This window comes from Tubulanus polymorphus, chromosome 8, assembly GCF_964204645.1.
Source record: "Tubulanus polymorphus chromosome 8, tnTubPoly1.2, whole genome shotgun sequence".
Lineage (NCBI taxonomy): Eukaryota > Metazoa > Nemertea > Palaeonemertea > Tubulaniformes > Tubulanidae > Tubulanus > Tubulanus polymorphus.
Genome location: NC_134032.1, coordinates 7,630,745 through 7,656,977, shown reverse-complemented (window position 1 = coordinate 7,656,977; position 26,233 = coordinate 7,630,745). Strand labels below are relative to the sequence as shown.

The window sequence follows — 26,233 nt, the reverse complement described above, 5'->3', positions numbered from 1 at the left end:
AATTTGTTATGGACTGACCTTTTCGTGAGAACGAAGACAAGCATGTGAGAAATCCCTGAAAATGCGTGAACTTATGTCGTCGTATGAAATTACCAGCGCTATTTTACGGCAGTCCTACATCGTTCATGAAAGTTGTGAAAATCAATATTCAAATTGCGAGTTATATCGTACTCTGATCGTGTCCAGAACGCGTCTCCGCGCGTCTAATTTAAAAAGATTTTCTGGGGGAGCACCCAGACCACTAATATGACATATGAGATTTATTTTATACGATGTTGATGCCTTCCATACCGTGTATTACGAAACCATGTATTACGACTATCTTATCTTTACCTAGGTTATCAAATATTGGAAATAAAGATAATGACGATAGATAAACACAATATCATGCGATCGTAAATAGCTTTTACTGTTGAGAAATCGTGTATAATTAATACGTGCTTACTCATTTTATGGCCTGTAATAGTTATCAAATCTTTGAAGTTTGATCCTTTTTGTTTGGACGAGCATTTCGGACCCCACACTCGTCGCCATGTCACTTCTGAACAAGGCAGATCCAGCGTCGCATGAAAGAACTTGGTTTGAAAAGGAGGTACCATGAAAGCTCAATCATAGATATCGAAAATGCCATTAGACATGAACTTTTAAACGCTGGAAGAGGAAAACTGGGTTATCGTTTCTTTTGGAATGAACTTGACGAAAACGTTGACGAAACCGATGTTCCATTTGATGCCGCTGGCAAAGGAAGCATATTTTGACAGAGATAAGTACACAGAAGAAATAAATTTATATACATGTAGATGAATAACATTAGATATTGATTTTTCGGTTTCATGTTTGAATTTTTCACTGAATAATGGCTGATGCAGGTTCATCCTTTATTTTGAAAATACATTATTGTTTATGAGTACATCTACAACAGGTGCGCGTCGAAGCCCCATACCCTTCATATCATTCTTTCAGTTTTTGAATACTCAGAGAACAAGGTTACATTTTGAATAATGAGATGATGAAGGAGTGCCTCAAACACTCTAAAACTTCAAGAAGACGAGTTTTTTTAAAAACCTGGTTGCTCCCCTGTACATCATGTTTATTTTTACATCATTTTTATTTCAGAGTGTACAACTAGAGATGATTTCGATAGATAAGATTCAAAATATGAAAACGTCATATCAATTTCAAGGTGCATGAATTGAAAAAATTTCCAAAAAAGGATAAACTCCTCAAAACATTAGCCGTACTTCTGGCTGCTTATCGGTCAGGCAAAGCATTAAGACAGTAAGTGTCCTATGGCTGTATCTTTAATTCAATGGGTGTCTTGTGGGTTTTATGGACTCTCGTCCCTGCTTAAGTAATTTCTCATTGTGTTTTAAGCACTACATAAAACGTCATATTTCGAAATATCAGAAATATAAATATAAGAATAAAAGAATGGTTAATTCAAATCAAACATTTCAAAAACCGTTATATATTTCATTTAATTTTTTTACTCGTTGATCCATTCATATATTAAATTTGCAAAATTTTACAAAATCGTTGTTTCCAGGTTTATTCTTTTAAATGAATTAGCATTGGGGATATTAATACACCTTGTTTGCCTACACTCGTTTTATCACATGCAAAAGCAGCTTTTGAGGAGCAGTGCCTTGATTTTTCAATTCTTCTCGTTAGTAGATTTGATTGCATGTGATATATTTGTAAACTCTTATATGCATGCTGAATATTATGTATTAGTCAAATTTACACAGGGTCTATTTGTCAGAACACTTTTTCAAGGTTGCAGTTCAATTAAATTTGAAGTTGCAGACGCTCTCAAAGTTGCAGAAGGACTGTTCGTCTGTAATAGCGTCCGTCCATCCGTAGACGGAATCCAGTCATTTTGGAAAGTTTTAAAGACGCTTCAATGGGTTTCTCTTGATATTTGGTTTATAAATGTATCTGTCCTAGATACATCTTCAGTCCAAAAACTGGCCCAATCAGACGGCCGTCCTGTGACCCTTTTTGAGGAAAATATCAACAGATTTGAAATTGTTAGATTGTTGAGCATTTCAAAGCACTTCCCAAGTGAGCATGGCGTCTCTGGACCCCTAGTACCTGTCTATGGCATGATATAACACCATCTTGTACTTGAATCGGCATACAATGTAAAGTGTTCATCTTTCCTTTCGGATAGTTGTTCATGCATGAAGTTGTTAAATTTCATGATATATTAGCTGTACTATTTTAGTTTACGATATATCATCCGTGGTATCTTTAGTTTTAAGTTTGAGTTGTTAAGCGTGGAGCCCGCTTAATCCGGATTGTTTGGATGTTTGTCGCTATCTGATGTGTGAATGCATGAAAGACACTGACATACATAAAGAATCTCTGTATCTGTAGATAGCAGAACATAAACTTGTCAATTCGTTTAGCTTATTATTGGGCTAATAAAGGATAGAATGATACACTTATTAGTCTTTATTAACCATTAGTATTTTGTATACTCATAAATCTTCTGATACGTCGTGTATTTCTTTCGTTGATTTTACATCATAGTACAGAAGTGTTCTGGGATATCTAACTATCCTAGTGGAAAGACAGATACACTGGGTGAACCCAATTACAGAGTGTCCCATGACAGTACCAACAATTATTGAATATCAAAACCAAAGACATGTTAGTTTTTCTCAAAAAAGCATTCTCACGATATGAACGAGAATTGATGAAACTAAGAGTCACTCGCTGCATCAAAACGATCCGATCCAAAAACTGATCGAATTGATTTTAATGAAATATCATATAAACAAACGATGTAGAAGCTAGAGGCATAAGAAACTTAAAATGAGATATAATTAATTGTCTTGTGATCTTTTTGTTCAAAAAGAAACAACACAACAAGTTTTTACTAGAACAATGGACAAACAAGGAAATTTGATACTACGTATCTACGTCCCCCGCGATAGCGAGTAGGAAAGGACTCTTGAAGACACTGATCTTTAATATCGAAAAATGATGAGTGTATCCAGGGATAACCAATTATGAAATATCATTTGCAGTGTATTCGAGATTAATGGGTTAATCAATGTTATATACGGCAGTGCACCCTATCGGTTGTAATTGATGACCTAATAAAAGATGGCTATCAGCCACAGTTCTGATTAATAAAAGTTCTCACGTCCACCAAGAAGTAGTTGGCGTTTGTGCTTGAGTTGAGATACCACATTTGGCGACGAGAATCGAGCCGGATTTACGCGGATTCATCTGATATTAGGTACGCACGATGGCACTCGTAGGGGTTGAAATTCAAGCGGTTGAAAGGTTTGACGTGTCTGGGAATGCTGCAACGTTAGATCCACGTTTGTTAAAATGGCGGAAAGCATTTCAGCATTTTTGGCCGCTTAAGGCGTAGAACGGGCCTCCCAGAAGCAGGCATTACTTCTCCACTGTGCGGGGTGGAGGTTCAAGAACTTATTGAAACGTTAGTTGATCTTGGGCCGGCGGTGGTCGAGCAAGAGGCTGGAGGAAATGCTGTCCAAGATACTGCCGATGAATATGAGCGTGCATTACGAACATTGAACCGTTGGGAAGGTGAATGAGCCGTATGAAAGGCATGTTTTTCGTTCAATGGCCCAAAAAAGGGCGACATGGTTGACAATTTTGTATCCCAACTAAAAAAGCAGGCTCAATTTTGTAACTTTGCACATCCAGGGGTAGATATCCGGGATCAGGTTATCGAGAAATGTCGTTCTTTGGAGCTACGCCGAAAATTACTAGAAAGAGAATACCATAACACTAGATGGCGCCCTGTCAATAGCACGCGAGTTAGAAGCTGTTGATTATCAACTGGATTCGACGGACGCAGGTTAAGGTGGTATGGAAAAGAAGGAATCCATGAACCGAGTGTCAAAAACTGATAATTTAGGATCCGTTACCAGGAAGAAAAGATGGCACTAGAGGTGGCGCTTGTTTCCGATGTGGTCGCAATGGGCAGAATGGCCGCGATTCAGTTTGTCCAGCTCGTGGGCAGGTACGTCGAAAGTGTGGTGGCCGAGATCACTTTGAAAAGGTTTGTCGTTCGAACAGGGATAAATGAATCGAATGGAAACCAAAAGGTGGCGCTACCAATCGTGCAAGAGGCAACCAAAAGAAGCTTCATCGCGTCGAATTTCGGAATCGAAGAATAAACTGCATTATATGCTGTAAACGCGTGTGACGAATCCGAAATAACTATGACAATGTTTGTCAACAATCAGAATGTGTGTTTTACGGTCGATACTGCAGCTGCAGTATCGGTGTTTTTTGATGATATGTGTATGTCGCAGTTCAAAAATTATTCCAGTGACATCCCTGCGGTTGGAGTGGTCAAGGTGTTGGTTGACCAAATGGTCAAAAAGCGAACTTGCCCCGTGGTCGCAAAAGGTGAACGAGTTGCTTTGCTTGGGAGAAACTGGTTGAAGATAATACGGCCTGACTGACAGCGTATTTTCGGTATTCTAAGTAACAACCCTGAGGTGGAGAAACTCCTAAAACAGTACCTGACCGTTTTCGGGGAAAAACCCGGAACTATTAAAGGCTTCAAAGCTGACCTTAGATTAAAGGAAGAGACCACACCAGTTTTTCGTAAGACCAGGCCAGTGCCTTATTCGCTAAAATCTAGGGTTAGTTTGGAGCTGGATCAGTTAGAAAGGACAGGTATTTTGAAGAAGGTGAAAAACAGTGAATGGGCTTCACCAATAATGGTAGTCCCAAAAACCGATGGGAAGTTGAGAATATGTGGGGACTACAGAGTATCGATAAACCGGGTCTTGGAAGACAATCTGCATCCGTTACCCACAGCAGATGATTTGTTTTCTACACTGAAATAGCATTGTCCTGTTATCAGTGGTTCTTCTTGAATCGTGTTTACAAGATTAAACATGAATGACCTGTAGTAACCTTGACCTTTGGACCTTGAACACCAAAATCAATAGGGCGCATCCTCTCCCTAGGGGTAATAATCATAATACGTAATATCATGGTGCTGTGGTATACGGTTCTTCTTAAATCGCGTTCACAAGGTTTCACATGAATGACCTGTAGTGACCTTGACCTTAAATCCTCGGACACCATTTAATCAATATATATACATGTATATCAATATCACCATTTAATTGGAGATACGTTTAATCAAAATGGCACATCCTCTCCCATGGGATAATCATAATACATAATATCATAGTCCTGCGATCAACGGTTCTTCTTGAATCGCGTTCACAAGGTTTCACATGAATAACCTGAGTGACCGTGAACTTTGATTTTTGGACCCCAAAATCAATAGGGCTCATCCTCTGCCTAGGGATAATCACCATACGTAATATTTTGGTCTTGCTATTAACGGTTCTTCTTGAATCGTGATCACAAGCTTTCACATGAATGACCTGTAGTGACCTTGACCTTTGATCCTTGGACCCCAAAATCAATAGGGCACATCCTCTCCCTAGGGGTAATCATACTCTGTAATATCAAAGTCCTGCGATCAACGGTTCTTCTTTAATCGCGTTCACAAGCTGATGCGGATGGACAGACGGACAGAGGCGGATACCAAGTCCCCCGCTTCAATGGGTTTCTTTTGATATTTGGTTTATAAATGTAACAAGGCTACTAATATGTAACAATAGGATGAAGAATAATATATAAGAACAGAAGGTGATCATCATACAAGGAAGTCTTGTTAGCACTTTATATCTGCTTGAGAAAAAAGGAAGGTCCAACGGTACAACAGTAGTAAGAACAACATTAGAGGAGAGTCAGAGGACACAACATTGGCGGAGAAATCCGTGACATAACAGTGGTGGAGATAGCAGTCCCATTACAAGTGGTGGAGATCGTAGTACCATAACATCATCAACAGATTTGAAATTGTAAGATTGTTGAGCATTTCAAAGCATTTCCCAAGAGGGCATAGCGTCTCTGGACCCCTCTAGTTACTGTCTATGGCATGATTTTCTTGTACTTCAATCGAAATACACTCTTAAGTGTTCATATTTCCGTCACCGCGGGAGTCAATAATTAACGGCGAGTTTTGTGTATGGACGTTATCAACGGTAATCCCTATATAGTTCAAAAAAATAATTTTTGAAATACATGTAGAATAGATTGTTTTTGTTATTACCACTCGACGCTTTGTCATCCACTTAAGCTTAAAGAATGGCCTTAAAGAATAGGTGTCTCGCCGACGAAAACGGAATCCTTGATAATCGTTCTATAACCTCGTGGAATGTTTAACGATGATAATTCAGTTCTCGAAAAATTATATTTTGCCGTATTATTTTCCAGTGCCTTAGCATGCGCTACTAAAACCGAACTATCCAGTTCAAGCTTACGAATGTACAGTTGGGCGCTTTCAGTCTGTATACGAAAATCGGTGTTTTCGGTGGGTGAAACCAGGGCCCGGTTTCACAAAAAAGTTCAAATCTAAAATCGATTTCAACTCTTAAATCGATTTAGACCCGTTAATACGACTCCATTTATAAAACGAGTTTCACTAAATCCCAAAACAAATTAACAAAATCGATTTAAGAGTGTCTTAAGACTAGACTAGAGGTGGACCGCCTGCCCAGGAAATGACGGAACAAACCTGGCTCCTATTGGAAATGAATGAAACCAACCCTAGCTTTCATGGGGTTCCCGAAACCGAAACTATTGAAACAGCGTCGTTTTGTCATGACGTGAATATCTTGTCCTTTTCTCATCATTGAAATAACGCCATGATCTTGAATTTAGATGATTTATTTTCAACTTCTATCTTACAACTCCAACTATCAAACTGTGTGCTTAACAATATTTTAGATTATATATAATGGAGAGAGTACTACTGTATGAGTACAGCTGACATGTTTTGACACCGACATGTGTGTGACACTGATATTACTTTTGAGCACAACTAATTACCTATTCCAATTAATACAAACAACTCATCGATGTTGATGCCCCTTTTCACAATTCAATTCAATTTAATCTTTATTGCACCATTATATTCAAATGACATTATTGGCTTTTTACAATAAAGAGGAAAACAAACAAGAATACATGTTTAGTATATATCAAAACTAGATATAATTTATAGCAGTCTATATACAAACATGATAAGATAGGCAGATACACTAGTTTCTCTATACTATGACTAGAATTCAATAGTCCGAGACGGTTCATATGAGTAGGCTATGTAAAAGTAAAAAATCTGATTCAGTAAACAACGTCATATCATGTCATATACATACACATAGCTGAATCTAGCAAGAAGCCTTTATAAATTTCCCAAGGCTATACGCCATCTGTAGAGTTGACATAATGGTTCTGAATTTACACTCACTTGAGAACCTCCTGCATTCCGGAAAATTTCTATATAATTCTTCAAGAAGACTTTTTCTATTGTCAGACCACTTTGAACATTGCATAACAAAGTGGAATTCATCCTCAACAATATTACATTTTTCACATAACGTATTCTCTCTTGCTAGATTGAGGTGTCTCCCTTTTTCAATTAGTAGGGAGTGTGCGCTTAATCTGAGTCGGGATATTGCAGATTTAAATGTTTTTGGGATATTAAGTAGTAGGTACAGTTCCATGCAAAATTCGGATTTAATATTACTCCAGCATTGAAGTTTATTGAATTTTTGGATTTTATCATGCCAAAATATTTTGTATCTTTCTTGTAGGATATGTTTAATACAGTTGGGAAGATTAGTCGGTACAAAATTACTATATACATCTACATCGCTTCTGCTAGTCTATAACAACGCATTCAAAAACACTTTCCAATCACAATGAAACTTATCCTCATCCCGGATATCTTTCAGTGTTCTATTTACAATTCCGTCGCTATCTGTACATATATGTTTCCAATAAGTAATAATTCTGGTACAACAGTTAATATACAAGGGATATTTCCCCAATTCTCCTGTCACAGCTATGTTGGTGGTTCTTCTATTCACATTCAGCACGAATTTACAAAATTTGGTTAAAAGTTGTGTGAGGTGGATGTCCTTTTCAAAAGTTTCTTCCAAAGAGAAAGCCTTGTTTTTCAGCAATTTATTGGCCAGGTTATTGTTGGGCATCCACACCTCGCAACCATATAGCAATTTTGGTGTCCTATCATGCGTATTATACTTAACATAGCTCGATTGGCGGATTTTCTAAGTTCTTCCTTTGCCCTATGAAAGGAACCATTAGCGGAAAAAGTCAAGCCTAAGTATTTGTGTTCGCTAACAATTTCAAGATTTTGCCCATTTATGAAGAATTCGGTGTTAATTGGAATCTGCCCTTTTCTATTAAATATTGCGACTTTACTTTTCGCAGTGTTCATGTCAAGTTTCCATGTTGAACAATAATCATTAATTTTGTCAAGACAATTCTGTAAACCTTCCTTAATATTTGATACAATAACTTAATCATCTGCATATGCTTAGCAATTAATTAAAATATCTCCAATTGAAACCGGACAGCAGCTTTCATCAAAGACGGACATTAAGTCATTTATGTACAGATTAAATAATAATGGGCTCAAAACATTGCCTTGCTGAACACCTATAGTTGAGCTGAATTGTGGGGAGACCTGACCTCGATTGACTTTCAGACGCCATGATAGATTTTCATACATCTTCTCAATTATTTTTGTGAAGTTTTTTCCGAATGCGAATTTTTTAATTTTGTGTACCAGCCCCTCATGCCAGACCGAATCAACCGCTTTCTTCAAGTCGATGAAGCAACAGTATAGCTTTTCTTTGCGAGAGAACTTTTTTTCTATAAGTCTATTGAGGGTGAAGAGATGATCGGTCGTCCGGCATTTGGGCATGAATCCTATTTGGTTTGGTGCAATAACTTTGTTGGACTTCAAGAAGGGCAGTAGCCTTTTATTAATAATGGTGGAGAATAATTTGCCTAATCAGATGCTTAATGTGATGCCCCGATAATTATCAGGGTCACTCTTGTCACCTTTCTTGTGTAATGGTACGATTATACCTTCAGACCACTGTTTGGGAAAATGTCCCGACGAATATACTAGATTGAAGAGTTTGGTTAGTGGCTGTATGATATTTTCCAGACCATATTTCAATAGTTCATTAGTGATGCAGTCTATCCCAGGGGATTTGTTGTTTTTTAGTTCCAAAATGGCTTTTCTGACTTCGGAATCTGAGATTAAATAGTCTAACTCGTGAAAAATAGCGTTATTATCTGGGACAGGGTCACATAATTCCGACTGTACATCTGACTTTTGTTTGGCCTCGAAAATCGTTTTGAAATGGTTAACAAATTTATCAGGGTTTGGAAGAGCATTATCAGATACGGATATTCTTCCGTTTTTTGCTAATTCGTTTACAAGCTTCTAATATTCTCTTGGTCTTGCTTTCAGTTCGCGGTTTTATCAAATTTTGACTGTCTAAATTGGGCACGTTTGCCTTTAACAAGTTTTTTTGTAGTATTTCTTAGCATAAAAGTAGTTTCGTCTATTGGCCTGAGATGGCGATTTTTGCAGCTGCTTGCTAAGGCCTTGAACAATTCTACGTGACTTCATACATTCACTATCGTACCACAGCTTGTTGCATTTATCGGTGAAACATTTAAGTCGGGTATATATATTAGAGCCGTTGTTTATAATATTTATAAATTCATCATTGATCCTATATACATCACTGGCAGTTGGATTGGCTGAGTTCCAGATGGAGTTACTTAGAAAGTTATCTAATTTAGCATCTATATCAGGACTAGCTATTATGACTAACAAATTTATCAGGGTTTGGAAGAGCATTATCAGATACGGATATTTTTCCGTTTTTTGCTAATTCGTTTACAAGCTTCTAATATTCTCTTGGTCTTGCTTTCAGTTCGCGGTTTTATCAAATTTTGACTGTCTAAATTGGGCACGTTTGCCTTTAACAAGTTTTTTGTAGTATTTCTTAGCATAAAAGTAGTTTTGTCTATTGGCCTGAGATGGCGATTTTTGCAGCTGCTTGCTAAGGCCTTGAACAATTCTACGTGACTTCATACATTCACTATCGTACCACAGCTTGTTGCATTTATCGGTGAAACATTTAAGTCGGGTATATATATTAGAGCCGTTGTTTATAATATTTATAAATTCATCATTGATCCTATATACATCACTGGCAGTTGGATTGGCTGAGTTCCAGATGGAGTTACTTAGAAAGTTATCTAATTTAGCATCTATCTCAGGACTAGCTATGAAGTCTTTCACCTGGGGTGGTGTTTTATATTTCTTAAGATGGTTGTTTCGAAAATTTACGTATTCAAATTCATTGGTGGCACTATTGTCAAGAAGTTAAAAAGGATTATACAGATTTTCATAGCTAATACCTATACCGATCGGACAGTGATCAGAGAGTTCTGATAGGCACCTGTGCACGTGAAAATACTCAACTAGCGGGAAGATATCCTCATTTACTATAGCCAAGTCAACAACACTACCCCCATTCCATTGATGGCAAGTGAATTCCCCGAGGAAGTCACCCGGTGCCCTGCCATTCAGGAAGTTGGAGTTAAAAGTTTTGCACAAATCAATTAGTTTCCTCCCCATTTTATTAATTACTTTATCTTTGCTCTTCCTGTTAGATATGCCTACTGTGGGGGGGGGGGGGGAGATATTTCTAAACTGGCTAGGTTAGGCAAATAAAGTTTGTCTGAAGCATCAAATCTATTAATTTCATTAGATTCATCTATTCTGCAGTTAAAATCACCTAATAGTTTTGCTCCCGGCAGGTGTGGTGGGTCTGTAAGGGACACTCAATCGAAAAATCAAACAAAATTTACCAGCCAAATAAATAAATAATGGGGACAATCCCTATTTTAAGATAAAAAAAATCGCCTAATAGTAACACATTGCCCAAAGAGCTGTATATCAGGCAACTCGATTTAGTAGTTGAATGGTATCATCTGAATTTTTTGTTCCATATGTAGAGTTCGAGGGGCTTAAGTAACAAGCTGCTATGAAAAGTGGTTTGAGATTTTTTGGGTTTTTATCAAACTTGATCCAAATGATGTCAGATGATGACCGCTCAACTACTTTTACATGATGTTTCAGATAGCTTTTACATAGGATAACAATTCCTCCTGAGTTACGTCTGGCGTTTTTGGAACGTTCCCTTACTGAGTGATAAATAAAATAACCAGGGAGCTGTAGAACAGCATCATGATCTGTGTGTGTTTCCGTAAGACAGATTATATCATACGGTTTTATTTGTCTTTGGAAGAAGCTGTCCATCAGCTTGTTTCCAAGCTGATTAATCAGACCATGCACATTCCATTTACATATCTGAAGCATGTTCGATGATTCGGTCATGTTATTTCGCGACACGTTACGGTGTAAAAAGGTCCAACGATTTTCGAGCTGCGACTACCAGGTTCCTGGCAAAGAGTCTTACACCATCATTTCGACTTAGATGGATACGGTCCGCAAAGAGTCTTCTGTTGTTAAGATTATCATCACGACATGTTAGAGTTGATTTGTCATCAGCAGCTATTGATTCAACTGCAGCGTTGAATAGTCGGGACTTGACATCCAGATGGTGGTGATCGAATCGGGGCGGAACTAGAGCCACAACAAGCTTTGAACATGGGAATTTGCTTTTTAAAAAATTCGCAAGATCGGTCCTTTCCAAAACGCATTTGTCAGCGCAACCTGTGTTCTTTATATCATTGGTACCGACATGCAAAACGATACAATCGGGTTCATCACACAATTCCCTTATCACATCACGCGCTTCTGCCATGGTGTACGCCGCATACTTTTCTACGAAACATTGGTCTCTGATGAAACGACTTTCATCCACATACCTAAGGTTTGAATCACCTACAATAATTATATGTTTACGCCTATTGTTTCGCTGACGATCTCGCTTGTGGTTGTCAGAACATGCGGAGTCCTGATCGTTGAATACAGAGTTAATGGATTCGCCGCGAGTCTCATGCGCATCATTATACTTGGCGGGTGTTTCGTTATTGTTAGTATCATAGGGTACCGTGACCCTAACCATGTTATCGTCCGGAGCCACACGGGGGCAACGCTTTTGTTTTGTCTTATTAACACGCTGCGGAGATGATGATTTATCAACTTTTTCTGAGTTGGCTACGCGATACATTTCGATATTTTCGATCAGTTCCACAATAGTAGCATCTCTCTCTTCCAGGGCTTCCTTAACCGAGCACAGTTCCGATTGAAGGTCACTTGATTTGGTGAACGCTTTGGTACATTTCAGGATTTCTTTAACGTGTGATTCGTTGCGGTCACTGTTTGTCTTTATACTTTTTTCGTAGTTTATAAGCTCAGGAAAAAGTTTACAATTCTGCGCTAAGTTGTCAATTCGCTCTATCGAGTTATTCACTTTATCCGAAATGAATTTGAGGTCACATTTTTTCGCACATTTTTCTACTTGTTGGCATAACTGGACGACTGAGGACTGTAGCGATTGGAACACTTCCAACAGCAGGCTTGCATCCAAAACAACGGCACCGCCATCACATTGTGTACCTGTAGAGGTAGTGGATGTAGGCACCGCAGGATCATTTCCTTCCGGAGAGGAAGGTAGTTCAGGATCACAGATGGTAGGTCTACACTTCATCTAGGTTAGCTGAGAGCTTCTGTACATAATCGCAATTCAGCGCAGAGCAGCAGTTATGAGTCCAGGAGTCACAAAGGGAACATTGCAGCATGTCGTCGTCATCTGACTTTGTGCAAATTATACAACTGCTCTTCGGTTTCTTCTTTGCTTCAGTTGGTGATAAAGGTTTGTCGATTTTCTGCGCAAGTTTATTGAGTATACCCGGCAGCTGCTCACTGACCCAAAGCAGAAAAGAATTTCCCTGAACATGCACTTTAGGGGTTTTGTTTTTCGAGCCTTTGTATACGATTATGTGTATAATATAGAAGCTGTCATCATACGTCGTTTTGAAGTGTAATCCATGGTTCCCACGATCGATCGGGTCACCATAACTTTCTCTGAATAATCGCAACAGTGGCAGGACATGATCAGTTTTTAACTCAACTACAACCGACATGGTTTTCTCATTGATTGTTACCGGGGTAGATGAAGACGACGACGACCTGCGAATTTTGCCTTCCGATTCATTTTTCAGGATATCTCGTAAGTTAATATAGGCTTTGTTTACCTGTTGGAACTTTGTTGTCGAGTCCTCATTTGGATTTTTATCCGGGTGGTATTTCCTAGCCAGATAAATGTATTGTGTACGGAGTTGATCACTTGAAACAGGTTTTTCATCTAGTTCTAGCGATTTCAACATGCCGGAGATTGCACAATATCAGGCTGATCAATTTACAAGAGAATTATATTTAGCATTATTACACAATATTACATCCACAAGAAACGTTAATATACACTCCGATAAAAATCTAAATTAAAACAAAGAAATGTACTGCATGATAGTTTCCCGTTGGTGGTAAGTCATATAGATACAAGTCTAAGCTCTATGGTAGCGCACTAGATCACACCTTGACCACGTATGGGGTGCAGGTATTGAATTCATATCATTCTGTATTATTATGAAATTCAGTTTGGCATGATCGAATATAGGTTTGGGGAACGCCTGTCAAAGTTGTTATTGTTTCCAAGACGCACTCAATGATTGGCAGTTAGCCCCGCCTCTTCATGTATAATGCCAGAAATTGACCTAATTAAATTAATACACGCTACGCGTGGCGCAGTATCGCTGCACGTTGAGTCGGGCTTTGACTTTGTTGTAAGTTACGTATCAAATTTCTCTCGTCTAAAATTCACGAGATAAACCGATCCAATACATCACATACCTTTTAGTTTAGATTATTCATCTTACTAGTCCCGGGTCTCATTTGACTTTCGGTTGAAGTAGGTTTACGGAATTGATACCGGTGTACCCATGGATAGAATAGAGCACTCTGAATTGGAAAAGTTTACCACTTACTTTTACGCTTACTGTTTCGCGACGTTACATTAAATGATATACATAAATCAATAAACGTAGCTTTTTGAAGGAAATCTAGATTTTCTTTTGACTGGAGATCATAAGTCTTGTTTAGTTTACAGTGTAGGCCCACATCAATGAAATGTTATGACATAAAACAAAACTGCTTGATAAGTTATTAGCATTTTCTGTTTCTCCATAGAAAACCCTATTGAAATTCACGTGATTTATTCTTTTTTTCCATTTTCCACACTATTTTCGTCGACAGTACATGGGCTTTTTACCTTACCACTGTTTCCGATACAATCCGTTTGATTGCCTTGTGCTCACTTCGATCTACAAATACTCCATGGGAATTTTGATGAATCGACGTTACAAATCACTGTAAACATCGAAGGTTGAGCCTCATCGAATGGGGCTCAACCTTTCCTGAGTCGTCATGCCGAAATCCACCACAGGTGCTCGTCACTTCGATTATCAATTCAAGTATAAATAAACAAATTTATTGCCGCATGACTTCACATTCAGCCGCGGTCTTCAAACAGTAATTTTAACAATTGAGCATTTTCTTCATCAGTACACTTAACCGATCCACAGGATATTTGCTGCTCAGAATATTATACGCACTTTCGAGCTGTAAAGATCGATGAATCAACGTGTGTTTTTACATCGTCGTTCCACGGATCCGCTGCAAGTTCTCCTCGCCATGGGAATCAAATCAAGTACACATAAATGTATTACACCCAGTGTTTTGGCCTTCAAACAGTTAGTTTAACAATATTCTATTTTCCTTTACAAAATTAACCGGATATTGTACGATATATCATTTAAGTACCATTAAAGTACCGGCGAGTCGTAGGCCTAAACTAAACACATCGAAAAGATGCAGCGGAGAAAAGCTGTAGTGTTGACGAGGTATCGAAATAAATAAATTCATTACCACCAGTGATTCGGCCGCGGGCTTCAGCCATGTATCAATATTTAATTGAATTGAATCGGTGACAGCAAGCCGATACATAGGTTCCGAGAAATAACAATGGCCGCCTTTTCGCTAGCGACACGACCGCGGATTATTGCCGTTTCACGCGTATTTTAGATGTCTGTATCAGTTTAAACACGGACTATCGCAACATATTTATACCTCAATCGGTTCATATTTGAGCTTAAGACAATTCTTGAGAAGATGCAGTTTGTTAGTTACTTGATATTGACGTTTACTTTTACTTCCGGGTTTATTGAATCGATGATGAATGCGATTTTTCAACGAAGAAAAAAGCTTAAAAGAGTTCTCCCTTAACAGCAGAGAGTAATTAAGTCTATTTAGGAAATGTGTGCTGCCAAATAAGCGTGTAAGTATTTATAGGATCTTTTGTAAGGCAAATTACAGGCTGATTAGGTCTCCTGGTCCAGTGTACCTGGTAGGCCTTTTTGTCCTTCCTTTTTATTTGATGAAGACTAAGCTAATAGTAGGCCTAAAGACCCACTGATTGCCGTATATATGGCAGTGAGGTTAAGTATTGGGGGCTTAGTTTCTTTCATCTTTTGATTTCAGTGATTGAAAATCAAAAAGTTTCTCACAACGTACTCAAAACTTAGCCTTGGCTACCGAAAATGAAATGAACCCTAAACTAATATGGCGATTGAACCCAGGAATATTTTAGAATAAAGTAAGTAGTTTTGAACCACTTCCATGTTTGTTTCTGGTGGCTAGTTGATTTGTTCGATTTGGGTCTAATATTCATTTGGGAAACTGGGTCGACTCGGGTCCATGGGAAACATTTAATGTTGATTCGAGGCTGTAGTCTGTGCTGTTTGGTTAAGTTTCCAAGTCAATTCACGCAGCTAACCCATTCTGGCAGAACCAACATGATACTTAAGATTGTGCACATGAAAATGATTGTCAGTATTTTTGTTCCAAATATATTAATTTATTTGTTATTCCATTTATCACTGCACAACATTAACCAATAAGCTATCATTAGCTAACCAGACAAAATCTCATAATCTACTTGTATTAGAATTCCAAATTTTCAATTTAATATTTTACAGTAATTAATATTTTTTATGCAGAGAAGACAATTGTATATATATCGTGAATCTTGAAACCGACAACTGTTCGTGTGAAGTAAAAAGGTGAGTAAATAAAATCTCATAATTTTTTTCTCTCAATTATATTAAGAGCAAACAAGAAATACTCTGCCTTATTTCACCGATCTGTGTGATTTTAACGAATAAAAGTGAAATATAAGATATATACATGCGTGCGGTATACATTTACAATAATTTTCCGTTTTCTTTTCAGGTAACGGTACATACATTCAAACAAGCCTTTTACACTTTTTACACTGTCGAGTGTTATCTTGACTGATGTATAAGCCACCACACTCGCATTTTCGTTTCGTTGCTTCGGATTTTGGTGGTTCTGTCGCGTAAAGACCTTGATTGATGAATAGATATTTAGTTCGCAGAACTTGATCACGGACTGTACAGTAGATTCTGTTGTCTCTGTTCACGCTTGCGTGTTTACCTTCAAGTCCTTGCTCACCGAAGAGCCCCAGAGAACCCCACATATCAACAAAATCAGGAGCGTGGTAAATAAGTATATGGAGTTTTGGCGTGATAGTGGAACTAGGAAATGCGTCGGTGTAAAATCGTCCGAAATCATGACACAGTTTACGGAATAAGGACTTTTCATCTGCTGTGAGAAATCTACATGCCGTGTATAGTGCATATAAGTTACTAAGTCTCTCGAATAGCTCGAGAAATTTCGTGTAATCATCATCAGCATGACCTGAGAGAACACTACATAGTTTCTGTGGATTGTTGGATTTGTCATCATTTTTGAGCATTTTATTTATATGGTTTCCAACAATGCAACCACCATAGTACGCTTGCCGATCAATACCTATTTCGGCAAGAATTTCATTTAGCCGTTTTGTAACCGGCCCCATTGATGAATTAACAACTTTGAATATTTCCTGTAATTGGTTTTGAGCTTCAGACAATCTCGATTTTAGATCAGCTAACTCAGATTTCTTTTCCGATATTTCTTGAATTTTCAGCTTGATAATACTATCCGCTGACATAGTTTTCCCCGTACAACATTCCATACATTTGAAATTAGCTGTAGGTCCAAATATACATTGCTTGTGATAGGGGGAATCGCAATCAATGCACTCAACAAAATCATTTTGTTTGGCATTCGGAATGTTTCTAATCAAACAAATCTTTGCTGAACAACTAATAACACAACGACCCTTTTTTGGATTGTTTTAGAAGGTCAACAGTTTGATTAAGAGTGACAATCATTTCCTTGTACTGATTTAATTCCTCCTGCACTGCGCATACATCTAGGGATTTTTCTTTCCAGTTTCTGTACAAATCGATATCCCGATCTTTTAATCATTCATTGTCGACTTCCTGACATTTCTGCTCCAACATCTCAAAGAATAATAGACCTAACCCCAAAGATATGTGCAGTGGAGGAGGAACTAAATGGTCCAAATCGTCAATCCTCACTAGCATTTCATTGCAAATGCTTTTTGTGTTTTGCCCTGGTTGCTGCTTTTCAGCATTAACATTATAATCGGCTACAGTTCTACACTGCACTACTATATGATCAGGTGTGTGTGGTTTACCATCACGTTTTCTCAGCTGTTCCAATCTAATTTCACACCAAAGGCATGGATAAGAAGCCGATGAACCCTGGTGGCCCATACATGTACACAGAAAAGCTAAATCGCCGATCAGAAAAAATCTTATAGCCAAAGTTCCTCTACTACATTCGACATATCTAATTTGTGGCAGTTGATCAAAGATTTTGCCAAATATGATCTTATCGACAGCTTCGAAATATGAGATCAACTCGGTGTGATCGGTACTGTTTACTAGTGTACTATTTAGTACAGACAGTACTAGCTTCGAAGAGCCACCACCTTTATCGGCTCCGATCTTTACCCAAATTTCATCATGAAAATGCTCATCAGTCACAAATTTTCCGGTGACTATCAAATTGTTAACAACGTATTCAAGATGTGATTTTAAATTCACTATGTATACATAGGGGACAAGTTTTTCTTCTAGAGTTCGAGCATTGATCACTAAATTCATTTCGCAAGTGAATATATTCTGATCGATGTGATCACTGCGTTTTTTTAATTCTGCTCGAATCATATCTGATGAGGGAAACACCTTTACATTTTTTGACTTTTCAAGTTACGGTCTAATTCTAGCATTTTGGTCATTGTAAGACGCAAATTCAGTTTCAAGTCAACTGACTGTTCAGGAGTGAGCTTAGTTCCTTTCATTTCTGGAAATTCATTGATTACAAGATTTTTTAGATTTTCATCTTTCTCCAACATATGTGCAACTAATTTAGCAGCCTCAGTGATACTTTGGTCTTTGGATGAAATAAATTGTAGTATTGATTTTGCTTTGGAAGCTCTCTTCTCAACAGTCTGTCGACTTGACTCTGAAATGGATGTGTTTGGTTTTTCAAGTTTGCAAAAATGATGTTCATTTGTTCGAGAACCTGATAGAATAATAGCTTTGAATATATGATCTAGAGAACCTTCCGATACAGTAAAAACATTATTATCCGTCATTAATTTTTCCAAGCGACTATTAATGATTTTTAAATTGCCATTTTCCTTTTCGACATTTTTCAGCTGTTCTTTTAATAAATTCAGTTGTTCCAGATAATCTTCAGATATGTCTGTCTGTATCGTTTGTTCATGTACTGGTGTTGTGGCATCTTCACTCGCAAGAAGGTTTTCTGTGTCGTGTAGTTTATTGCCTTGTCCTAATGAAATTCAGAATATTTTCATTGCCTGTATTCATTTGTAGAGATTCATTTTTATTGTAATGAAATGACGGTCTGACAAGCATCGATGAAATTAAGTTAACGAGTAAAATTAGGTTTTTAAACTATGCCTAATTACTATGATTCATCGAATTCATACTGTTTCATTTGACTCTGAAGAAATTTGTGATCCCAATTTGTTTAAAGTTATTAGGCACAAATCCAAATGCAACTTCCAAAAATTTACTGCGAATGAACAACAATTTTCAGCTGAAGTCGAAGAACGTTTGACTTATGTACCACAAGTTAATAACAAGTGATCTTGGAGTAACGATTTGACCATTAAATGATTGCTCCAAGTATAGATGAAATGTCATTTGCAAAGAATGGAGTATACGATACCTTCTGGATACGGGAATTGAACGAAAATGAGACAGAACATAGAATCCTCTAACAATAATTACAAGAACAAATTAGTAACTTTTGAATAAATTTAATTGTACTAAAAATCACAATATTTGTATCAATAACTTACTAGATAAAACCATTTGAACAATTTTTTTAAATTTTTTCTCGAACTGCTTCCCTGGAAATATTTTTTTCTTTTGCTGGAACCAGACTTTGAGGAAAGACTTTTATCACTATCCATCGTCTTACAAAAAAACGCTGCCGAAAAACCTGTTTTAAAAAGTAAACAAACAATTATTAGACTTTTTTACTATCAAATGTATGACTAATTCACGAGACTTGAAATACTGACCAGATTCCGACCCGAGATTTGAAATAGTTGGTCCAACTAACTCATGGTTCGAGACTCCGTACAAAATGTAGGTCGCCTTAATTACAAAAAACGCTGCCGAAAAACCTGTTTTAAAAAGTAAAAGAATTATTAGGCTTTTTTACTATCAAATGTATGACTAATTCACGAGACTTGAAATACTGACCAGATTCCGACCCGAGATTTGAAATAGTTGGTCCAACTAACTCGGGGTTCGAGACTCCGTACAAATGTAGGTCGCCTTAATTACAAAAAACGCTGCTGAAAAACCTGTTTTAAAAAGTAAACAAACAATTATCAGACTTTTTTACCATCAAATGTATGACTAATTCACGAGACTTGAAATACTGACCAGATTCCGACCCGAGATTTGAAATAGTTGGTCCAACTAACTCGGGGTTCGAGACTCCATCCGAATCTACATAAAATCCTGCCGCCAAACCTATTTTAGGATGTAAACGAAACAATTATATAACTGGCCTAACTAACTTGATAATTTCTCAACTTCCAACATCAATCATTTTGTTTTTTTCACTATTTATTGTAGTAGGACTAGGCATGTCGTACCCTAATAGGACTAGGCCTGTCAGGCTAGACCTGACTTCAGCCCCTGGGCTTCATTCAGGTCTTAACTTTAACGATATTAAGAGACCAGACTTATTTTTTGGATGTGCAAGAGTGACTAGTTCTTGTTCGAAGGAGGGGCAAGGCCTGGGCAGCTAGCGCTACGTAGGTTGTAGGCGCTGAAAAACGCCAAACTTAAAAAAGTCCTTAAAACGCAAAAACGAATGACATTCGCTAGCCACTCATGAGGTATCTAACCATATGTATCATATATCATCGGAAAGCTTATGGCACCATCTACATCGGTATGTTGAGATAATTTCGTTTTCCCAAACCCCTAAGAAATAATTAGCGAATATGTACCTCGAAAGTCGTTAGTTTTGGCCTATCCGATTTTCAGCAGCCAACCAGGCGCAGACGACTGACAAATTTCAACTTGTGACTACATATAGATCTTCAAAACCTGGTTGAGAATACATTAGAACGAAGTGGGCTCGAATCCCGTTATCCGTTTTCTCTACGGAACTGCGCGCGTACAGCTGGTCGTATTCGGTTAGTTTTCTATGAGAATGAACAAAGCAGGTGCGCGCGCTTATTGTGCTGCCATCAATCGGTTTTCAAAAGAGGCTCAGAAAATCAATATTAATTGTTGACAAATTCTGTATCTACTCTACGGTTGTGGTTCCCAGTTCAAAATGTGAAGCTGGCTACTTATTGAGAAACTTATTTTGAGCTGAACCAGTAGCCCCTTCCCAGTTCCCGGTTCATGGTTCCCGGTTCAAAATGTGAAGCTGGCTACTTATTGAGAAACTTACAGCAGTTAAACATAATTGCGTAACCATGATGTCCGCTATTAAGAGCTACCCGCGACCTTGACTTCGGCCACCTGGCTAATCGAGACGTCTAAATTACCATCATGTCTGTGCCGATTTCAATAGTTTCACAGTCGCAATGCAAATGTTCCCGTTTCATCTTCTTATTCAGAATGCCATTTGCAAATTCATTTTAAACCAGTAGCCCGTTCCCGGTTCCCGGTTCAAAATGTGAAGCTGGCAACTTATCGAGAAACTTATTCGATTCGACTATATGGCAGACAGCAGGTAAATGTGATGATTGCGTAAATATGTCTGCTGAAAAGGGTTAACCGCAACCTTGACCGTGGACTCTAAAACGAAGTCCACCTTGGCCAACAGTCGAGACGAGGCCAATCGAGACGTCTAAACACAATTGCGTAACCATGTCTGCTGACAGCGAGCTTTGCCCGGAGCATTGACCTGTGCACTAGGGTATTTCTTGAATATTCCACTCTTGGATGTTTATTTTATAATTCAGTGTGTACGTTCCTACATTTTCCAGTTCTTGTTTTATCGGGTTGTGCCGTTTCTATTTTTTAGTACTTTCTTAAGGTGGATTATTCCAATGTTTTCATTGAATATTCAGGAATATATTCGTCACTACAGGGGTTAAACTCATTTATGTCTTCTTTCATTCATTGAATCCTCAGAAATTTCTTTCTTGTTAAAAACTGCAAGCTGCTACTACGTCATCATTCCGACTTGAGTATATGAAGCAACGAGATAGATTGTAAAGGCGTGACTTGTGATATGTTGCTAGTTTTTCACACAGCCAATTGGGTTAATGCCCTGGGCCCAATTTAGGTGATAATTCGAAATTGAAAATGCTTAATTAATTCTGGTTAGTTAATACGACGATGAAATCTGTTAAACCTACGCTTATTAGCGAAGAATTAACTTATTAGAATTATCTACAAATTGACTTCCGAATTACAAAACTTTACTAAAATGTTGTGTTTTTTTTCTGATTTTTTCAGTAAATTGCCAATTAGAAAATTCAAAAGTACAGTTCAAAATTGATTATCTATTATAAACTATTGTACCCTCTCCTCTGTTGCAGAATTGAAATTTTCTTATTCAGAATTGTCTGATTCGTTTTGTTGTCTATTCGCTAGGTGGCGCTGTTATACGTTATTCAGCACTCTAGACATTTCTCTTCTGCTTATAAACAACCTCGCCCTTGACTGCGGTCTTATACCTGGGGCCAGTTTCATAGTCATGGCTTAGACTTAAGACCAATCTAAGACCCTATAACCTTTTGAGTTATGCGTAAGTAAATTGTTGTGGAATCGATGATCCAGTTCAACAGTTCAAGATATTTGTATAAAGCCAGCCATTGAATTCCATTTTAGCCAGTCAGGACTCAATAATCAGAAATTGAATTGATTCCCGATAAATCTGGTCTGAAACCTATCTTCCATGTGGCTAATAGCTATATGGGATGAAAAATCCTGGAGATACGTCACGGGATAAATAACACATGGTATGACTGAATGGGCCATTGAGCTCAACCACTTTCCTAGAACTTAAACAGAGGTGGTTAAAAGATAATTTGATATCCAATAGCTGTGTCAAAATTGCAAAATTCAAAACACGACCGAATGGGCAAATAACATTCTACGAATCCGGAAATCGTTTGAGGCGATTGTTATAGGAATGTATACTGAGTATGACCGACAAGTTAGTACCAACAGCAGTAGCATTCAGGTCGGCTACATATGGTGCATCTAATGGATATAGGTACACTGGAGGGTACTGAACTGATTTAGATGGGTTGAAACATCTCATTTTCTGGCTGTATACGGTCCTGAAAACAATTCAAATTTTGCTTAATCGGTGGTATTATGAATGAAGTCATATATACCTGGTGATATGTTTTCCCAATTGATGGTCAGATAAGTGTCACGGTCTGATCTACACTGCTCTTGCTGGAATCCGAGGCCGTGCAGAAACTCGTGCTGGATCGTTCCTATTCCGAGACATCCGTTTTCTTGCAGTGACATCGATGACGCGACCACCAATCATACCAACGTACGACCAACATCTGAAAATAGACAGATCCTTTGAATCATCTGAGAAAATGAACGGAATGTCAGGTCGAAATATACCGAGGTCTAACGGGCTTTTCTTTTTCGAAAACTGTATAAATAGTCCAATGATGATTGATTTACATGGCAGACTTTCGGAGTTTATAAATCCCCTGATTATCAAGTGTGATTATGTGCAAGTCTTGAGACCCGTCGTAACTTATATATTTTCTGACCATGGAACTAAGACATGCTTCAGCTGATATAAAATCGAAGGCATGACAGTGCTGATGGCCCTGATTATTTGTTTTCGTTGGCTACGTATATAAGTCCCTGTCGCTAATTTGTGAAAAAAAACTATGATGATATCACGTGAAACTTTTCTAGTACAAGTACAGCACTGAACAGTCAGTTGAATGGTCCTTATTTTCAAATCATCAATTGTAGATTGTCTTATAATTATATGTTTAATACATATAAAGGTTAAAAGCTTAATATACCGTACGATATCTGCTTTTTCGTACTAACTTACCCGCTTGAGCTTGATATTGAGATGTAGTTCGCTTGGTATGTTTTTTCTATAAATTGCAGGCATGAGCCAACTTTATCTTGTAATTCTTTCAAAGCAGCGCGAATATTCGATTGAGCATAAGAGCCTTGAATAAAAACAAAACTGGATTGGATTATTGAAGTTTGTATTAGGGATAGTGCCCATTAACTTGCACGCAGTCTTCGTGGGCCCCACTCTATATGGGGGCCAGTTGCTTAAACATGGCTTAGTTATAAGATTATCTTGGTTATAAAGCCAATCTTACAAGTTAAGACCAGTATTAGAATTTTATGCTCATTGAACCAATCAACAAATACAATAAATGAATGAATCTAAAAAGTTTTTATTTTAAAAATCATAAATATTTCTGGTGGGTGCTACAACTCTTCTTCCGACTAAAATGACTTATCATATAAATACGAGCTATTATCCGAAATATTTTCAAAATATACAGGTTAGGCCACGCCAAAAAAAATCCTGTTCCTCGGGCGGAGCAATCACCAAAATGGCCCAGTAGGCAGGGATTCTTTTTTTCTTTTTATAGAAAAAAAATTTCGGTTTTTCTTCTTACAGTGGGTATAGGTCGCCGTAAATACTTTTTACTGGACCAAATTTGTAGCCAGGAATATGATTAACAGCTACTAGACCACAATAATAAAAGGAAATTGAAATGTTTGTGCAATTACCTATAAAAAAACTTTATTTTGAACATATTTCAAGGAATTGCTGGAATTTTACTATCTAAGGTCTTGCCATCAATGCCATATTAGTCTGAGCATGGCTGCACCATTTCCAGAATCAAATTGTAAAATCCGATGTAATAAAATATTTCTATGATGTGGATCTCAGTGCCGACTTCGCGATTTGATTAAAAAGAAAAAAAATATTTACGAGAATCGAGAGTTTGGTAGTCGGTCGGCCACATATACATTTTTGGAAAAAAGTTATATCACCCAAAAAAGTTATATCACCCATTCTTTTAATCTGTAGATAGGGTTTTCTTTTATCTTATTATCCGTTCACCACGTTTGAGTGTGGTTATCGTTCTATATCACCCAAAATTTTTAATAGGAGTCGATAGGCAATCAAAATTTTATTCGGAATATGATTATTTGAAACGACGAAATATCGGGTCGGTCGGGCGCGAGAAAAAGGGTTTTCTTTTGGAGAGGCCTTAGATTCATTCATTCATTGTTGGCTTTTTGCTCACTATCTTATCACGGATATTTTGATACCCAACTGATTAGTCAACAACTATAGACAAGTCTAAGATCATATTTGTTCCATAACCAATCTAATAACTAATGACGAGGATAAAATTACCTATTTGTTCTATTACCAATCTAAGACAAGTCTTACGATTTTCGATTTTTGGACTTAATGAAAGTGCAAGTGAGCCCTGTACTTAAGAATCTATTTTGGGGGTCGAAATTATGTGCCAAATCTTTTAAGATTCAATCGTGACCGTCTCAGTACAGAAAATAAATTATTTTCAGACCTCCTGACGCATTTTCCTTTTCTTAACTTTGGTTTTCGCTTAGCCGAGAACAAATTTTCCGCGTTCCCAGTTTGCGCGAGTAAGGGGATGTTTTCTCTTGGATGATGTCCAAGCCATAACTTTGAATACGTACTCACAGCCGACATATCGTAGTAGACTTATCCGTCGGTCAATTTTCTAAAACTGCTGGCCGCGTTTCTGAAGTGAAATTCACATCGATAACAAGTTTAACAAGCATCAATCAGATAATTGAATTACGCTTGTCAAAAATTCCAGCCACATCCCCTTCGAAGTTTCCTGAAAACTCTCCCATATGCGTCCCTGCGAGAAAACATTTATTTTTAGCTATACATTTTTAGGTTTATCTTTATATATAATTAGCAAACAAAAGACGGACAAAATAGTAGTTACTTTTGTATTCCTCGAATTCTGGATTTGTCTAAAAAGACAGAAACAACACGTATTTAGCCTTCACGCTATACAGGAAATGTAACTGCTTTTGGCAAGGATGGATTTTCTCAGCGGTAGATAAACTGAATCTATTGAAAAATGATGAATTAAGCATAGTGGGCAAACTCTTCACGATAACCTTGAAATATCGTCAACAACGGGGCAAAATATCCAAGAGGAATTCCCAAATTATACAAATGTACTGAAGGAAAATCGTTTACAGTGAAAAAATGGAAATTTGATAAATTCTAACTCGTCTTTTTTGCAATCAACTTTTCACTTTTTCAGAGTTTGAGAGATTCCGAGATGTTGAACGATTCCATCTGAAGTTACGAGCTTTCACTTCAAGTGCATAGCCGGGGTAGCTTCATAAGGTGATTTCGAATAAATTATTATAAAACATATACCGAGAAAAAATGACGAGTATTTTCTCAGGGTGAAATAGAATTAATAAATATGCCAAATACTTCTGATGAATTTGATATAAACAAAGATGATTTTATAAATATATTGGAAACAAAATTAGAATAATTATTATAAAACTATTTATATATCTATAAAAATATTTATATATCTATGCACTAGACGTATGAGTAAGAAAGTAAGAATCCAAGAATCCTTGCCAAGAAATATAAATTATAAACATAAATTACAAACATAAATTATAAACATAAATTATAAACATAAATTATAAACATAAATTATAAACATAAATTATAAACATAAATTATAAACATAAATTATAAATATAAATTATAAACATAAATTATAAATATAGTTTT

General features: G+C 37.3%; 3 long non-coding RNA genes across 3 annotated transcripts; 2 read left to right on the top strand and 1 right to left on the bottom strand.

The window, feature by feature from the left end:
- Positions 1-428: 428 nt before the first annotated feature.
- Positions 429-25,787, top strand: LOC141909688 (uncharacterized). Its single transcript, XR_012619768.1, has 3 exons — positions 429-1,278; positions 7,677-7,708; positions 25,740-25,787. It is a non-coding gene; the product is annotated as an uncharacterized LOC141909688 (long non-coding RNA).
- Positions 15,517-18,576, top strand: LOC141909873 (uncharacterized). The gene is made up of 3 exons (XR_012619793.1): positions 15,517-15,596; positions 16,000-16,062; positions 16,232-18,576. It is a non-coding gene; the product is annotated as an uncharacterized LOC141909873 (long non-coding RNA).
- On the bottom strand, positions 19,248-20,538 carry LOC141910201 (uncharacterized). Its single transcript, XR_012619863.1, has 5 exons — positions 20,436-20,538; positions 19,861-19,950; positions 19,675-19,778; positions 19,491-19,595; positions 19,248-19,408 (listed from the first exon to the last, which is right to left on the bottom strand). It is a non-coding gene; the product is annotated as an uncharacterized LOC141910201 (long non-coding RNA).
- Positions 25,788-26,233: the final 446 nt, after the last annotated feature.